At 33.2% G+C, this 19,591-nt stretch overlaps 1 pseudogene; it reads right to left on the bottom strand.

Annotated features, from left to right (window-relative positions):
• Positions 1 to 564: 564 nt before the first annotated feature.
• Positions 565 to 1,709, bottom strand: LOC132314858 (thaumatin-like protein 1; annotated as a pseudogene).
• Between the last annotated feature and the right edge of the window lie 17,882 nt (positions 1,710 to 19,591).

Genomic DNA, 19,591 nt, shown 5'->3' with positions numbered 1-19,591 from the left:
ATCAAATCACTTTTGACTGATCGAAAATCAATCTTCCTCGATTCCCACAGACAGCGCTATTGAAGATGCAAGAAATTCCTTTCTCTATTTTAACAAAGTAATTATGCACTTTAAGAATTTTTCGATACTCTTTCCCTCTATTTTCAGCCTATTTATAACCTGTTACATGCCTTCTAGAAGCTTCCTACCTAACTCCTGGTGTTGGGCGTCCTCTTAGGCTTCTCGAGCTTCGGGCCTGACTACGTTTAGTGGATCCTTGGCTGCTTCATTAGTTTTGGGCCTGTCTTGTTGAGAGCCTGGTTCAGATCTAGGTCAATTATCAGGCCCATTGCTCATCATGTAGGCTGTACCCGGCCCGAGCCATCTTTGGTATCCTCATATTTAAATTCATATGTTCTGTAATAATTCAAAAAAAAAAAAATTGCTGGAAAAAAAATATAAAAACATAAAGGATGAACATTAAGGAATAACTAGAAGCCCCCCCCACCCCCCCAAAAAAAAAAAACCACTATGGCCATACAAAAATATTCTATCTAAACAAATATCCCTTATATCTGCTATTTATCATGGACAGAATGTAATAGCATAACTTGGTCCACTGGTGCAAGTGAAAGTGCTAGTTTTATCGTCATAGGCATAACTATAAGCCTGAGGACACTTCCCTTTCAGATACTTTGAGTAGTCAGTTGGTGGACAACTCTCTAGAGAGCCAAAAGCCCTAGTGCAACAATATTGTGGCTAATTCAATGCTAGGCATGCACTTTTGCAACCAATTATGGCACCATCTGAATTCTTCAAGGCAAGTTCCGCTGGACAATCAGCATTGAAATCGACCGGGCATGCCGTGGCATTGCAGTTACCGGATCTGCCCACAAGGGTGACGGAAATTGGCAAGTTGAAGCCGTCCAATAGGCTAACGTCGTAAAAATCTTGTCCATTGTAGCCTACTAGGGTTAATTCTACTAGAGTTGCCGGTGGAATTGCGCCGGCACCATTACAACTTATCTGGCTGGAGCCACAGTCGCCACTCTGACAGGTGAACTTTCCACTAGCGTCCACAAAGCAAAAAGCCCGCCCCCAAAACCTGCCTAACCATGAGGCCGGTGCGTCGAGGTACGATGAAGCTTTGGATGCTAACTCGAATCCAGTTGACCATAATTGAGCACCACCACCCGTGAGGGTTCCCGGCCAAATAGTGTAAGGGCAGTTATTTGTGAATGTAAATGTAATTGAATGAGCCCCTGCAATACAAAATGATAGCATATAGAGTTTACATGCATGAATAGGCTTCACATAAAATTTAAAAATATATATGTAGACAAAAGAAGTGTCCATTTATTTATATATATATATATATATGGAAACCATTATAGTACTTGTAAGTTAGTTCATTTTATTGTTTAATTTTTTCAATTACCAAATATAACTATAACTCTATCAATTTCTTAATGAGATTATTCATTTCTTGCACTTACAACTTACTTCTCTGCACATCAACTTATCAATACAAATATAAATTCTTTGAATACCACATATAGGATATTTAATATAAAAACATTTGTCTTAAGATTAATATCATGAAATTGTGTTTGTAATAACTTATAAAATAAAATAATAACAAAACAAAAATAGAAACAAAAACAAAACCTACAAGAAACAAAAATGGTAGCGAGAGCAAGTGCAACGAGAAGAAGTCTAGCATTCATCATTTTCTTTAAAGCTGTGATATTGAGTTGTGTTATTTGTAGTTCTGTACTTCTGGAGTAGCAGGGTTACATATATATATATATATATATATATATATATATATATATATATATATATATATATATATTCGTGTGTTTTGTGTAGTTAAAAGCATGTGTAACAACAATAAATAATTAGCCTTAAAAAACCTCAATCACAAGATTTGGATTTTTAATTTATGCATCAATCACAAGATTTGGTGTACGTTTTGGGTCTTTAATTTGGCATTGATTTTTATTATTATTATTAGGAAAGATTATTATGTACTTCCTCTGTCCCAAATTCTTTTTGAAAACTGTGACTCACAAAGTAATTTGTAATTTGACCAAAATTTCAAATTTCAATAATAATTGACAGTCAAAATATCAAATTACTCCCTCTATCCCAAGTTCCAGTAATAATTGACAGTCAAAATATCAAATTACTCCCTCTGTCCCAAATTAAACAAATTTGGGACAGAGGGAGTAATTTGATATTTTGACTATCAATTATTAATGAATTTTAAAATTTGGTCAAATTACAAATTACTAAATTTGGCAAATATGGGCATGTTTGGTGTGGTGGAATGAATTGGAATGGAATGAGAATGGAGGTGGGAATGGAATGGGAATAATGATTCTTGTTCTATCGTTTGGTTACAAACATGGAATGTATAAAAATGGAATCCCATTCTCATTCCTATGTTTGGTAAGAAAGTTAGAATAGAATGAATTTATATTATTTCTTTAAATTATATTTTATTATTAGTAAAAAAAATTAACTAAAAAAATTAATCTGCAAAAATAAAAGGGAAAGAGATAATAGAGAAATAAAATAGACGAGATAGAAAGAAACAGAGGGCTCTCCGATGACTGCAAAAATAAAAGGGTAAGAAATAATAGAGAGAGAGAGAAAAAATAGACGAGATAGAGAGAGAAAATAGACGAGATAAAAGAAACAAGAGGGCTCTCCGACAACTGAAAAAATAAAAGGGAAAGAGATAATTTTCCGATCATCTTTTCCGGCAAGAAAAAAGAAACAGAGGGTTAGATAATGACTGAGAATGTTGCATAATAGAGCACAAAAGCTCATAGAAGTTCAATTACACTATTTTTGTCTCATCCTTGTGTGTGTAAATCAAAGAGAGGGAATAAACGGCATGTAGATACATATTATATATATTATATATTATATAGTATGTGTATGCGTGAATTATCTCTTTAAATTACTTTATTACTTTATTAATTCTTGGTGGGAATGGAATGGTCATTCCACCTCTCAAGAAGAGGAATGGGCATTCCACCTTTTTGATGGAATGGGCATTTCTTAGGAATGGCCATTTCACTTTTAATGTGACACACCAAACAAAAGAATGGAAACAAATGTATTCCATTCCAACTTCATTTGATTCCATTCACTCACACCAAACATGGCCTAAAAGTTTTAACAAAATTAACTTGATTTGTGGATGAAATTCAAACACATGTCATGTCATGTCATTGAGAAGACGTTCATGAATGAATAGAAATAGGTAGAAAACATGTACCATGACTGTGTTAACTTTTAATAAAATCTCTCTCTCTCTTTTTAGATATATATATATACATACAAATGTTTTAAGATAATCTATATCTATGCACAGAAATGATCTTACGCTCAGACATAAGTATGAAATTTATCTTAAATTTATCCTAATGATGATAGTTGGATATGATTCCATATTTTTTATTTTTTTTTATTTTTTTTTTTATTTTTTTTTTTTTACAATTACCTTTTTAAACTTGAATAATTCTCAACGATAAAGAATCAGCATGCATGTGTCAACCCTTTATAATGTTTTTTTCCTCCTAATTTTTAGTTTTCCTATTTTCAAATTGTTTTGAAATGGTGAAAATGAATCTCTTATAAAGCATTCTACAGTTTTCCATGGTATAGTTATTTCATCTTGAATTCCCTGAAAATGACCGCAAAAGAATTTGAATGGTGTTTTCAATAAAATAAAATAAAAAAAAAAAAAAAAAAAAACTTCGACGGTTGGGCCTAGCCTATTCAAGTTTCAATGGGCCAATGGCCTGGTATCTTTTGACCCAAAATGGGTTTTTACTTTGTACATTTCTTGAGTCCGTTTGGTTAGATAGGAATTTATGATAGAAAGTAAAAATGAATGAAAAGAAAATTAAGTTTCTACCATATATTTGGTTAGAATGAAAGTTTTTCAAGAAAATTATGAGAAAAAATGATTTTATTAATTTGGGTAGGATGAAAGTGTATAGGAAGTGATTCTACTTACCAAAACTACCCTTATATCTGTTAAAATTTAATTGCAATTGATGATAAAAATATATATATATAATAAAATAAGGCAATTAGAAGTTGGATTAGACATAATTAGAGAGAGAGGCTCAACTAAATATTAATATTTTTTCTTTTATTTTAAACCTCCACATTAAATATTTTATTTTTTTTCATTATTAATCACTATTTACGTCCATCTAGGGTTAAGAGTTGGTGGATTATATTAAAAAAGATAAACGTATCCTATTTTATTGAAAGAAAAAAAAAATTTGTTTCATAAAAATACTCGTTGATAACTGACAAAGTCACAAAAGAGAGAGTTATCAAAAACAAATACAAACAAGTTCGTTGGAAAAAATAGGAAAGTTAAATAAAAGTGACTCCTTTCATGGGAAAATAATATTTTCGCTTGTTTTGTTCATGAAAATTTTTAAGCAGATGTGGGAAACCAAATTTTCTCTTTCTTTTCTTTTTCCTTCTATCCAATCTTCAAAAAAGTTTAAAATTTTTCTCTTTCCTTTCTTTTCTAGTTGATTCCACTTAACCAAACGAAGCCTTATGTTTCGTTTGGTTTGATTGAATCAATAAGAAAAGAAAAGAAATAGAAAATTTTAAAACTTTTTAGGAGTTTGGTTAGATAGAAAAGGAAAAAGTCTGGAAAAGGGCATGCTTGGTTTGTAATTCTGAAAATAGTTCTTAAAAATTTAAAGAATAAAAAATAATTTTCAGAGAATAATAAAAGACAGTTCTCTGAAAACAGACCTTTTTATAACTGAGTCTTTAGAAAATTGAATCAAGCTGAATTTTTTGTATAGCTTTCTGTTTTTAATTTTTTGAACATAGAAAACTGTAACCAAGCAGATCTTTGTTTTTTTCATATATATATATATATATATATATAAGATTCAAAAATACAATTACAAGGGAGACATATCTCCATTACATAGCAAAGAAGTGGAGTTAAATCCACAAAAACAAAAACTTCCAATTAAAATTGGAATAAAATAGAATACCAAAAATAAAATAAGAGAAGAGGCTTCTATAAAAAAATACTGCCTTTTGAGAAGGCCAATCTTTTGTCAGAAGCTCACAAACTGAGCTGAAGTAAATTTGAAACAGTCCCATTATCAGCCCAGAAACAGAGCCAGACTACACCACATCAAAAAGCATCATTAAGTCAGTAATTCCCACTAAGAAGAATTGCAAAACTTCCCAAATAACATTATTTGCAGCAACTGAAGCTTGTTCCTTTGTTCCACCATACAATGATGTATTTCTCGATCTCCATCCAAATCTTCCAAATGAAAACACATAATATGCCTTTAAGGATTTTGGACTTAAGACATGCTGTCTGAACTTGTAATAACAGCCACTCCATGAACTGATTAAAACCTTGAAACCTCACTACTGGTATATGCAACCTATCTGAAACATGCTGCCATACTTCCATAGCATAAGAACACTTACAAAATAGATGATCATTAGAATCTTCCTCCTTAAAACAGTTGTGATAGATAGCCGGACCAGAGAAACCTTTTTTTTAAAATTAAACCAGGTCAAATTCTTATTATGCAGTATAATGACAGCCAAGACAGCAACCCTTGGCCTGCAGAATTTCCAACACAAATCCTTCTAAGTAACAATCTGCCCTCTAGCTCGACAAACTCGCCACACATTTTTCAAGCTAAAACTGCCATGAGACCATTCAATAACATCTTGCCCAGGAGTCATCACAATATTACTTATGAAATTTGCCGCAGCAACAGGAAACAAAGGGGGGAAGGACCACTATCCATTCACAATTAAAGTATCAACCTTGGCCCTCTTATCATAATTCCTAAATAGAGTAGCCCCAAATCTCTGGACTAAAGATAACCCTATGCACCATGGATCAAACAACATATTAAACTGATTACCATTTCCAATTTTGAAAGCTGCATTTTCCTGAAGAAACTCTCTTGTATCTAAAATTTGTTTCCAAATGTTAGAATCCTGCACCTTAGGTTGAACCATCCAGAAATTACCCTGCTGTAAGTTGTTGGGATTTATATGCCCTGGCATAGCAAATTCCTATCTAGATTATAGTGACATATGTTCCTGACATATCTGAAATATTTATGATTTATATAATTGGTGAATTCAATGTATTATGTTTCGATTCACTATGAAATTGATAGTGTACATGTAATTACAAGAAATATTTATATATATGTATGTGATGACAATCAATGCATGATATATAAATAGTAATTATAAATTGTTCATAGTCGGTAATTATGGATGGACTCATAATTAATTAAGACTTGAACTGGATCCGCGTTAGGTTGAGATATATTGCGAGAGCAGTCGTATGCAGTTACTCCCTATCACCGTCATGGCATTTGACTCTTAAGCATGAGAAAAGTATAGACTCTTTTATTAATTAATAATTACTTTGATTTGTTCGGCGGATTCTTCGGGATCCTTAGACCGACACTTTGGGTAGTTATGTAATTAATAGTTAGAGGGTTATATTTTCAATATTTGCATCATTGCTACTTGTATTTATTTTGTATTGATTATGGTTGATCACAAAGTAAATTCGAAGGCCTTCGTGTGGTTTTAGACAAAATGATTTATTATATATTTATTTATTTAAATTATTATTTTTGTCAAACAAATGTTTTATTGTGATCGAGGCAGAAATAATCAGAGGTACCAAAATAGATATATTAATTAAGTAGTCGGATTGATGGCTTTATTTATCTGATAACTAATTATGCATAGAGGGGTCAAAGTGCAATATTGACTTAGAGGTTATTTATTATTTAATTGGAGTTCAATTAATTTCTTTTAGTGGAGTAGAAATTAATTTATGAATTAATTGAATTGGGTCCATGGACCGGGCCAATTATTAATTCATTGTAGCCAATAAAATAATAGGCCCAATGGATTCTCACTCATAGCCCAACTTGATATTGGAATCATATTAGATTTGAGACATATGAATTAGAGATGGAGAAGGATTTGTTGTTTCCTTTTCTTTATTTTTATGTTACCTATAAATATACATGGTCTATGTATATTTTAGGGGGTGATTTTTAATGAGAAGGAAAAAGGAATTTATTTTCTCTCTCTAGAAAATTAGGGTTTATGTTCTCATCTAATGGAGGCTCCCACAAGCCTAATTTTCTAAGGTCATTCATGGAGGCTTATGAGTGATTCCTAAAGGCAAAACAATTACCAAGAAGAAGGCATCTTGCTAAGGGATCTACAATAAGTGAGAACATTCACTTTAGAGGAGAGTTTTAAAGGTTTACTCAGACCTTTGATGTAAGTATTCAATCTGTTAATTGAATGATACATCATATTTTTATTTTTGCGTAAAACTTGTCTCTATGTAATGAATCAAAATCTATGAATCAAAATCCCTCGAAAAGTTTTTAAAACTTGCACGTTTCCTAACAGTGGTATCAGAGCATGGTTTGATTCATTATTAGAGATCATGTTTTTATCAAAATCATCATCATGGATCCAAATTATATATATATATTGATTTATGATTTAATATATTGATACATGATGATGTATGTATAATTGTGAATGGATGATGATGTGTGTTTGGGCCATGGATGAAGCTTATAGGTTAATTGAATGTAATTTTATCTTTGGATGACTGTAATTAAGGCTTTGATTTAGCCGTTTGAAAGTTCAATGATGTAATTTAATTTTTCCATTGTATTTCAAATTGTAAATATTTTTAAAGCCATGTAATATTCATCAAAGGTTGCTATGAAGATTCAAGAAGGTCCAAGAGGGTTAAATTATGCTTCAGTAATTTTCTAGAATTTTTCCAGAATTTTTCGGATTTTTTCTGGAATTTTTTGGGCTTAATTTAATTTTCTGGAATTTTTAAAATTATTTTTTAAAATTATCGGCAATTTTTCGGCGATGGAGCGTCGCCGGCGGCAAGGGCAGTGCCGGAAGGAATGTTAGATGATTCAGTGCTTCGCGATCCACCATAAGTAGGTGCAACCACATATAGAAGCCAATGATTGTAATCAACATAAGAGAAATAATCCTATGTAGTGCAACTGTGGTGCAATCAGCCAAATTGAAGCTGAAGGAATTACTGGTGCGTGAGGAGCACGCGCCAGTCAAGTTGAAAAGGTCAACTACCTGGCGCGTGAGGAACACGCGTCAGGTAAAGCAAGCATCTTCCACGCGCGCGTTTAGGCGCGTGGAAGAGCGTCCATGCGCGTGCCATGCGCTGCAGTGCCTTCCAGGCGCGTGCAAGCGCATGGGGGCGCGTGCCTTCACCTGGTGCATGCCCCAGGCGCTTGTGAGCGCATGTGGGGCCCTCCGGGCGCGTTCCAAGTGCTGTTTTGCTTCTCCTAGCGCGTACCAGCTCTCTACAGGTGTTGACAAGCCGTTGGTGGACGCCCGTACAACAAGAATAGTATTTAAATGTTAAAAGCTGAATCCATTGGTCATTTAAATTGTTTTTATCTGTCATTTATTTATTTATGCGATGTATGAAATGCATGGAATATATAATTGTTAATTAATTATTATTCATGCATTGGATCTATGATATTTATTTAAATGGCTTGATTTATATTAATTAAGTTATGAAAATTAATTGGATCTGATTACTAATTAATTTGAGGGCACTTATTGGGAAACGCAAAATTATTTTTTGTAAATTATTTTTAAAGTGTGCTTCAAATTAAATATTAGTGAATTGTTTAAAGTCCAAATATTTTCTAAATTTAATTGGATTAAAATTAAGACGTTTTGCATGCATTATATCATGTAAATGAATAAAATGAAAACCCTAATTATGGATGATTAAAAATTGAGTGGGAGCGGGGATTTTTATACATTGTCCCATGGCCTTCGTTATTAACACCATTGTAATTAGGTTTTCAAAAATAAGGCCCCACGCATGATTTGAAGAGTCTTAATATTACAAGAATGGTTATCTCATAAAAATAATAATATTAAATGTTCATTGTAATTAGATCTTTAAAAATAAGGCCCTACGTATGATTTAAAGAGTCTAGATTATAATGACAAGATATTTAATGTTTTATTTTTCATTAGAGCATTAATAACGTTATACACTCAATCTAAAATCAATAGTGTTAGCTCCCTAACGGAGTGGTCTATACTAGGTGATTTTAGAAAGGCTAAACATAATCGGAAATCATTTCATATAGATAGACAAGGCATTGTCTTAAGAGATATGAAAATGATGGGATTTGCCTGCCAATAGCAATAATGAACTTCGCCAACCGAATAAATTATTGGCGTATTGGTTATTCGATTTTTCATGCAGTGGTTAAGGAACCCACATATTATTATTTTAATGGAAGTGCTCGCCTAATAGCAAATGAATCTCAATAATAGTAATAATGAACTCCTCCAACAGGATAAGTTATTGACATATTGATTGGTTGATTTATTATGCTACAGAGTTGAGGGACCCGCATTAATTAAAAGGGATTGTTCACCAATAATGATAACGATCTCTTGTTCGATTGAGATTTATTGTATTATGTGGTTAACAAGCTCATTTTAATTTTAAATATGTATGACATTATTAATAATTCACCTTGCATATTGTATGAATGCATTTATATTCAGATTAATTATGTCTAATCCAGTTTATCTGCTTGCTTACATATTCAATGTAACTGGATCTTATTAATATTGACTGAGAAAGGAACTTAGATATTTTATTCACAATGTAAGGGTACAAATGTATTTACTACTTCTAAACCTAATCCTTTTACTTTAAGATACCCAAGAGAACATTAATGCTTTGTATAAGTGAAATAAGGCAAATGAGATGACTTGGTGCAATATTCTAGAGTTTACCTCGAATACGCTCCAAAGCTAACATTTACATTATTTTATTTTCTTCAAGCATCATGTTAAAATTTAATAAGATGTTTTGGTGAGATTAGATAGAGAGTATGCCAAAGTACGATAACAGACTTGAATAGCATTAAGATAGCCTAAGGAACTCCAGTATGAAATCAAATTTTGGAAAATGATTGTTTGTTATTTAAAATTAGCTGGAGATCAATAGGGCTGACTTGGGTGGTAAGTTTCAAGTTGACATGATTATTGCCTTGTTACCAAACTCGTTCGACTCTGTTAGAGTAAACTAAATAAGGAATTAGTTTGAGTTCACACTCGCTGATATTCTTATAGAATTGGTAACAGATGAAGGGATAATCAAAAGTATGGCGTTCCTATCAATCTAACCTAGTCTATACCATCTTCTTCTAGGCCCAAGTGGACGGGCAAAGCAAAGAAGAAGGATGATAATAGGACTAGGCTAGCACAAAACATGGGTATCCAAAAGGTTAAAGGGAATAAGGCAGTGTATGTTGAGGGCAAAGAAAACTGTTTCTTTTGTCGCTAACTAAGACACTAAAGGACAAACTGTCTAAGCAATGACATGGCATAGGAAAATATATATTTAATCATTGAGCCATGTTATGTGGTTGCGTCTATTAATTCCTGATGGATAGATTCTGGAGCCACTAAACATGTTTGCAATTTATTGTAAGGATTTCAAGAATCCAGAAGCCTTGATGATACGGATATATATTTATCTTTTGACCTGATGCCAAGGTTGTAGTTAAGTCAGTGGGAGTATTACATCTGAAATTAGAGAGTATGAGGATATTAGTATTAGAGAACTATCTTTATGCATAGAAGTGAAACGCAATCTCATTCTTATTTCACTTTTGGTTTATAAAAACTGTGTTGTTATTTTGTAAAACTAGTTTTATGAAATTGAATAGATATGCGATTGCTTCTGGTGCATTAAAAGATGGTTAATATACTATAATCATAAACTCTTAAGATTTGCAGGATGTAAAAACTAATGTTGCATCTTCTAGATTGAATGTTAAGAGAAAAATTGTTATTCCTGACTCATTGTATTTTTAATGTCTATTTTTGGGTTGTTATCAATCAAAATAAGATTCAAAGATTGGTCAAAGAAGGTTAATTACCTAGTGAGGCAGGGGAGCCTAAACCAAACTTGTGAACCCTGTTTTGAAGGATAGATAACTCTTAGGGCTTAATCAGCCAGATGAAATAGACATAAAGGACAATTGGAGTCGGTACACACTGACACGTGTGGTCTTATGAACATCCAAGCAAGATTACTCACGTTTTGGATAAGTTTATCTGATGCAACACAAGTCTTAAACTCTTGGTATTTTCTGAGAAGGTTAAGACTGATGTGGAATACAGATTAGGTAAACTTATCAAGACACTTCGATCTGATCGAGGATATGAGTATTTCTTGGGATACTGCAAAGACTATATGGTCAATGAGGGTGTTGTGTACCAGTTTTCTGCAATTGACGCTAAATGCATTTAGGTGTCAAATAGGAATAACAGAATTCCACTTAACATGGTTAGATCTATGATTAGTTATGCTATATTATCTTTCATTTAAGAGTTTAGCGTTAATGACATCGATGCGCATTATGAACTGCATTCCATCTTAGTCTGTCTCAAGGATACCGTTGAGCTGTGTTTTTAACTAAATCTGAGTTTGAATCACATGCACATATGGGGTAGTCTTGCACATGTGCGCTTGATATGGACAAGTAAGTTGGAAACAGATCATACGCATGATAGATTTGATAGCTACTCTAAAGGTCACTAGGACGGATTATTTTATGATCTCAATGATAAAAGTTGATTGTTTACACTCGCTGTTTATCTATAGGAGAATCATATTATGAATCATATACCTAGTAGCATAGTGTTAGAGAATATGGTATGAGTACCGGATGTACCACATATGAACACACTTATTATAATAAAGATTGAGAATAATATATGAATTCCCTATTAATGCGTTAGCATCATCGATTTCTGCATCAGTACATTGATGTAGTGGGAGGATTATCATCCAATCCGATAGAATCATGTTTTTAGGTGAGACCATTATGGACATCCCTGTTAAACATGAGTTGGACCCGGTAAGCTACACGGAAGCGTGAACCGATATGGATACAGATCATTTTGGCGAGTTACTATGAAATCAGAGTTGGAATCTATGTATTCTAATAAATTCTGGGATCTTGTAGAACTTTCTAGTAGGGTGATACCTATAGAAGGTAAGTTAATCTACAAAAAGATACCAGAAGATTTTTTAGTGAATAAATCATGAGTGTACAAGGGAATGTCATTATTTTTCTTAATTCTATATATTGATGACATCCTACTCATTTATAATGACGTGAAAGTTTTGTCATCAATAAAAAGGTAGTTGTTCAATTACTTTTAAATGAAGGATTTTCAAGATGTAAGCTATATTCCTAGGATCAAGCTTTTGCAAGATCGGGTTAAAAGGAAAATATGCTTATCTTAATAATCTTACATTGATAAAGTTTTGACCAGGTTTGGTATGCATAACTTAAAGAATGAGTTCTTGCTTAATTGATATGGATTGCTCTCTTTATTAAGTAGGTTTCCATGACTAGCAGAGGAGATTGAGCAAATGAGACTGTAACTATATGCTTTGGCATATGAGAGTCTCATATATGCCATGGTCTATACCAAACAGGACGTCCGCTACATAGTAGGGATAGTCAGTAAAGATCAGTCCAATACTGGACTTGACAACTGGTCTGTTGTGAAAAATATCATTAAGTACCTAAGGAGAATCAATGATATCATACTCATTTATGAATGTGATGATATGGTCCTAGTCAGGTATGCTAGTTCTGATTTTCAATCAGAAGTAGATAATATGAGGTTCATGACTTAGTGTATGTTCACTTAGTGGAAGGGAAATCAGTTGGTAGATTGTTAAGCAGATTTCAACTGCTGACTCAAACCTGTAGGTGGAATATATTGCAGCCTTAAAGGCGGCAAAGGAAGCCTATTAGTTTGATCTCACTGATTTAGAGGTTGTGGAGTATACTAGCCTGCCTATTGAGCTATGTTATGACAATAGTGCAGAAGTAGTCGAAACCAATGACCCAAGGTTCCATAGAGGAACAAGATACACTGAGAGGAAGTATCATGTTCTACATGATATTGTCCGGCAAGAAAATGCACTTGTAGTTAGAACATTGCATTGGAACACAACTTTGTTGATCCATTATCAAAGGTGTCATTGATCAATAATTTTGATCATCATCTGGATAACATTGGAGTTAGGTGCAATTTGAATTGGCTATGAGGGCAAGTGGGAGCTGTTGGGATTTATATACCCTGGCATAGCAAATTCCTATCTGGATTATAGTGACATATGTTCCTGACATATCTAAAATATTTATGATTTATATAATTGGTGAATTCAATGTATTATGTTTCGATTCACTATGAAATTGATAGTGTCCATGTAATTACAAGAAATATTTATATATATGTATGTGATGGCAATCAATGCATGATATATAAATAGTAATTATAAATTGTTCATAGTCGGTAATTATGGATGGACTCATAATTAATTAAGACTTGAACTGGATTCGCGTTAGGTTGAGATATATTGTGAGAGCCGTCGTATGTAATTACTCCCTATCACCGTCATGGCATTTGACTCTTAAGCATGAGAAAAGTATAGACTCTTTTATTAATTAATAATTACTTTGATTTGTTCGGCGGATTCTTCGGGATCCTTAGACCGACACTTTGGGTAGTTATGTAATTAATAGTTAGAGAGTTATATTTTCAATATTTGCATCATTGCTACTTGTATTTATTTTGTATTGATTATGGTTGATCACAAAGTAAATTCGAAAGCCTTCGTGTGGTTTTAGACAAAATGATTTATTATATATATATTTATTTAAATTATTATTTTTGTCAAACAAATGTTTTATTGTGATCGAGGCAGAAATAATCAGAGGTACCAAAATAGATATATTAATTAAGTAGTCGGATTGATGGCTTTATTTATCCGATAACTAATTATGCATAGAGGGGTCAAAGTGCAATATTGACTTAGAGGTTATTTATTATTTAATTGGAGTTCAATTAATTTCTTTTAGTGGAGTAGAAATTAATTTATGAATTAATTGAATTGGGTCTATGGACCGGGCCAATTATTAATTCATTGTAGCCAATAAAATAATAGGCCCAATGGATTCTCACTCATAGCCCAACTTGATATTGGAATCATATTAGATTTGAGACATATGAATTAGAGATGGAGAAGGATTTGTTGTTTCCTTTTCTTTATTTTTATGTTACCTATAAATATACATGGTCTATGTATATTTTAGGGGGTGATTTTTAATGAGAAGGAAAAAGGAATTTATTTTCTCTCTCTAGAAAATTAGGGTTTATGTTCTCATCTAATGAAGGCTCCCACAAGCCTAGTTTTCCAAGGTCATTCATGGAGGCTTATGAGTGATTCATAAAGGTAAAACAATTACCAAGAAGAAGGCATCTTGCTAAGGGATCTACAATAAGTGAGAACATTCACTTTAGAGGAGAGTTTTAAAGGTTTACTCAAACCTTTGATGTAAGTATTCAATCTGTTAATTGAATGATACATCATATTTTTATTTTTGCGTAAAACTTGTCTCTATGTAATGAATCAAGATCTATGAATCAAAATCCCTCGAAAAGTTTTTAAAACTTGCACGTTTCCTAACAGTATCTAGCATGCATCCACTGAACCCACAAGGCTTCCTTATTCTTCACAAAATCCCAGCAGATAACAATTTTAGCTGCATAACTAACATCTATTAATCTGTGCAAATTGAAACCTCCTTCTGCATAAGGTAAAATGACTTAACTCCATTTTAATTGTGACATCTTCTTTACATCAAGTTTCCCACTCCACAAAAAATGTTTGAACTTCCTCTCTCAAGTGTAATAATACACCCCCAAGGAATTTTGAAGCCAAAAATCCAATGGTACAAGAATGAATACAAACTAGATTTGAGAAGTTCAATTCTTCCTGCAAGAAAGAGGTTAATTGTATTCCAATGATCTAGTCTCGCAGGAACTTTTTCAAATAAACCCCTACAATCAGCACTCTTCAAACCCCTATTCACCAAGGGAATCCCTAAATATTTAATAGGAAAAGACTCTACTTTCATTTGCAAAACATGAATAAGTCTCTTTTTGTTCCTAACAGCCTTAGAAAAAATCACAGCACTCTTATCTTTATTAACAACCAAACCAAACACATCATGAAAATTTTTAAACACCTCATCAATAGCTTTAGCAGTGAAAATATCAGCCTTAACAACAATGAATAGATCATCAGCATATAAGGTATGAGAAACTGTCAATCCAGTCTTTTGCACCATGTTACACACCTTCAATTAACCAGCAACAATTTTTTCTTGCATCAGAGTTGAAAAATAATCTGTTATAAGAGTAAAGAAAAGAGGGGATAAAGGGCAACCTTGTCTCAACCCCCTCCCTGAAGAGAAGTAACCAAGCAGATCCTTAAGAAAAGATTCTCGTAACCTTCTATTTTCCTCAAAACGTTTCCCGGATAAAATACGAGAAAAATTCAACATATTTTTATTTTGTGTTCCCATTTTACCTAACAACTTCATTGCATTATTTTACACAATAATTTTATCGTATTTTTTTTACTCATTTTCAAAGAATTTTAGTTCAACAACATACTTTCATTTTTAGTTGCTTTCAATATGAATTAAATAAATACTCAGTAATAGTTTACAAGGTCTAAATTATAATTGAAAACTCCATCATATATATATATATATATATATATATATATATATATATATACATACTACTAATTATTTTACCATTTTTATCAAATAAGGACAATTTAGGTATCTAAACTATAACATGATATTTTCCTACAATTTTCTTCGATATATTTTTATCATAACCAAATACATACTAGAAAATCATCTTCCTTTTTTTTTTTTTTTTTTTCTTATTATTTCTATCTAACCAAACAGAGCCGGCCATACTAAATTTAACGTGGGAATGACCATTATATTGGATTGAAAACTGAAAATCAATTCCACTACTAAACCTATGGAATGGTTATTCTATTCCTAAATAATATTTTTTAAAAAATCAAGTTCCCAAAAATTCCTCATAATCCAAGTCCAAAAACCACCACCACCATTGTTGCCACATTCAACCAACATACCTCCGCCACCTCCATTGTAGCTACCAATATCAACTTCCACCACTTTCACCGCCTTCGTAACATTACCACAAGACCATTTCAAGCCTAAAATTTATATTTTTACTATTAATTATATTCATACAAATATATATCTAGCCAAAATTTTGTCAATTTGTAAATAAATAAATTTAAAGAAGCTTTAAGCCAAAATAATACGGGAAAAAAGGACAAAAGATTTTGTCACTTTAAAAATAATAATAATAAATAAATAAAAATTTATCAAACTTCCCTAACAGAAATAAGATTTAAGCCAAAATTTACAGAACTTTCAATTAAACATGCCTTCCACCGTTGCCACCTTCCACCATCACCTACATCTTTATTGTCTTCCACCACCACCACTGTCGTCTTCCACTACTACCATGCCACTGCCTTCCACCATCATCACCTACACCACTGTCACCTTCTACCATTATCACCACCGCCAGTAGCACTACTTTGCACCAACACCCTGTTACCTTCCACCACCACCGTCTTCCAACACCACCACCTACAGCACTACTACTTTCCACATCCATCACCATCAAACATTGCCACCATTTTTTAATGTTATTTAGTCAATTAAAATTATTTGTCACTGACAGAGGTATTTTGGAGAATTCAATTTGAAATTTACTATTTTCTAAATTTTACATTAGTCTAAATTTCATATTTGCAACCAAACAATAGAATGATAATTCTCATTCCATTCCACTCCCATTTTCATTCCATTCTTGCACACCAAACACAACATTAGAGTGTGTTGACGAGCGCTAAAAAGTGCGTATTTAAACCCCTTAAGCTTAGGCATTCTAGTACCTTTATCTATCTTACTTTACCATTTTAGATTGATTTCATATTATTTCCTTTTTCAGGCACTTATCCGGAAAATAAGCTAACTCAACCAAATAAGAGCTTAATTGAAGCAATTCTGGGATTAAACAAATAAAGGAGCAAAGTGGAGAAAGGGGAAGCAAGTGAAGCAAAATGTGGGAAGCAGCAAAGTTCGATGGATCCAAGTTCAAGGTTCGATCGACCGAACAATAATCGATCTCAACACTTCAAGATGGATCCAAGCCTAGACCCAAAAGCATAAAGTCCAAAAGTTCGATCGATCCAACGCCACCCTTCGATCGATCCAACACTTTTGTCCTTATTCAAATAATTGATCCTATCCACAGCTGTACTACCCACTAACCACTTTTGTCCTTTTCCCATAAATATCTCTCTAAAATATCTCGGATTTGTCTTTTCCCAAAAAGGTCAGCCAGCTCGATCGATCCAAGTCCAAGGTTCTATCGATCGAACTTCCTCCAGTGCGAAAAAGTTAAAATTCCAGCTTGTGCAATCTGTCCTCTATCCAATCATTAGAGAATATTCTCTGCACAACCCCAGCTCATTTTGTGTACCACTTGACCTACCTAAAAAAGGAATATGGTGCATTTTTTGAGCATATAGACTATTCTAGGGTTTAATCTCTTGAGAGGAAACTTAGAGGAGGAGGAGGCTAGAGACACCATTGGAGTTCTTCATCAACAAGGAGCAGATTTCAACCATAGAGTTAGCCCTTGAGGGTTGTAGCAACATCATCATGAGTGGCTAGACATCCTCCTGGGGCTACAGTTAGCCCCAAACATGTTTTCTATATGTTAATCTTATGTATTATTGAGGGATTAGTGTTGTAATTGATGTTTTGACACTTTGATATATATAGATCTTGTTTATTCAATGATTTATTTGGTTTAATGCTTCAAATTTATCATTTCATTCTATCCATATGTCTATGTATGCTAGAATAGATGTTCATGTGTTTGTCTCTAGATTTTGTGTTATTGATGCATGTCTATGTGTATTGATGCTATAGATTTGGAGATTGTCAAAACATAGTGCTTAAAGGAATGCTTTTGTGATTCTCTTGATGGTTCATACTTATCTCTTGATGGATTGTGCCTCTCCCCTAGTTTATTTTCATGCTAGTAGTGTAGACGTAGTGTAGTGTAGTGTTAAATGGGAGGACAATCTATGCTTGTTGTTTGATGATCTAAGCTTTTGAATACAAGTAGCATATGTCTCTATCCTTGTGTTGAATTTGGATTGTGAGCTTAATGAAAGGATTAATGACTTGTTTTGATTTATTGTGCCTTTTCACATATTGTTTAGACAATATATGCTTCATTACTTAGATATATTGTGCCTTTCACATAATATTTAGACAATACATGTTTAACTAGTCATCCTTGCTTGTTGAATCAACCAAACACACACACACCAATATTGCAACACACCATTTGCCCTCTTTAATCACTTGTCAATGATATAGAAATGTATTGCTTGGAGGTGATCTCTAAACCCCAAGATCCCTCTCTCTTACTTACTCTTAATTGCATTCTTTGCTATTACTTAGTTTAATTTAGTTGCTCTTTAATCAACCAACCAACCAATTGTTTGATCACTCGACCTACTAGCCCTAATAACAATTCCACGACATTGCTCGATCCTCATAATCCCTTGGGGCGATCCCTACTCGCCCTAACTATATTTTTAATGAAAGGTAGTAGTGGTTTCTATAAATGTAAAACTCTTGGCCCTCACCTTAAAATTCACACTCTCCAAACGTTATGGTAGTGCGACCGAGCCAAACCAAGTTTTTGGCGCCGTTGCCGGGGATTGATTGATTAGATTAGGCAACGTCGGAGTTGTGGAATTGATTAGGATTAGTACTCTTTTGATCGTGTCTTTACTTTACTTCTATTTTTCTTTTTGGTTACTTATTGTGTTGTTCTTACTTAACTAGGTGCATTGTTAGAGAAGAAGCAAGCAAAGGAACCATCGAGCTTTCAATTCAAGCAAGCAAAGAAAGTAAAAAGCTAAAAATTCTAAAAATTTGCTAAGCTAAGCTTTAAATTTGGAGTTAAAGTGCTAAAGGACCTTTGTGAGACTTTCTTTACTCAATCCCTTAGTTAAATCGTCGGCCCGCGTGGAGGCTTATTTTTAATTATCTTGCATCATTGTTGTTAAAGCATGGGAGTATGAATTAAGTGTTTGTGGAAGAAGTCTAATTGCATTGTTGTGAAGGCATAGTGTTTGTCATTCTTTGTGTTTCTTTGTGTTTTGTATTGTGCATGCATGGGCGTCGTTCATTGAAACCAACTCTTGTTCCTCTTGATTTGCATCTTGAATCTATCATTAGAAATCCTAGGGGAAGAGGAAGTTCAAATAGAGCCAATCTATCAATGGATGATTATAATGATAATCATGTTGAGAACCTTGGTCACATAGACCAACAAGGTATCCTTCATCCCAATGTGCACAACGAGAACATACAAGTACCATTAGGTATGCCTAGGCCATTCATTCACCAACCACTACAACAACAAGGCCAAGTTCCATATGGAATGCCAAGGCTAATGTAGGCTCCACAACCTCCCATCA

Source organism: Cornus florida, unplaced genomic scaffold, assembly GCF_030987335.1.
Source record: "Cornus florida cultivar Cherokee Brave unplaced genomic scaffold, ASM3098733v1 CherokeeBrave_3.0.0_Hap2_Chr06, whole genome shotgun sequence".
Lineage (NCBI taxonomy): Eukaryota > Viridiplantae > Streptophyta > Magnoliopsida > Cornales > Cornaceae > Cornus > Cornus florida.
This window is presented reverse-complemented; position numbering and strand designations above follow the sequence as displayed.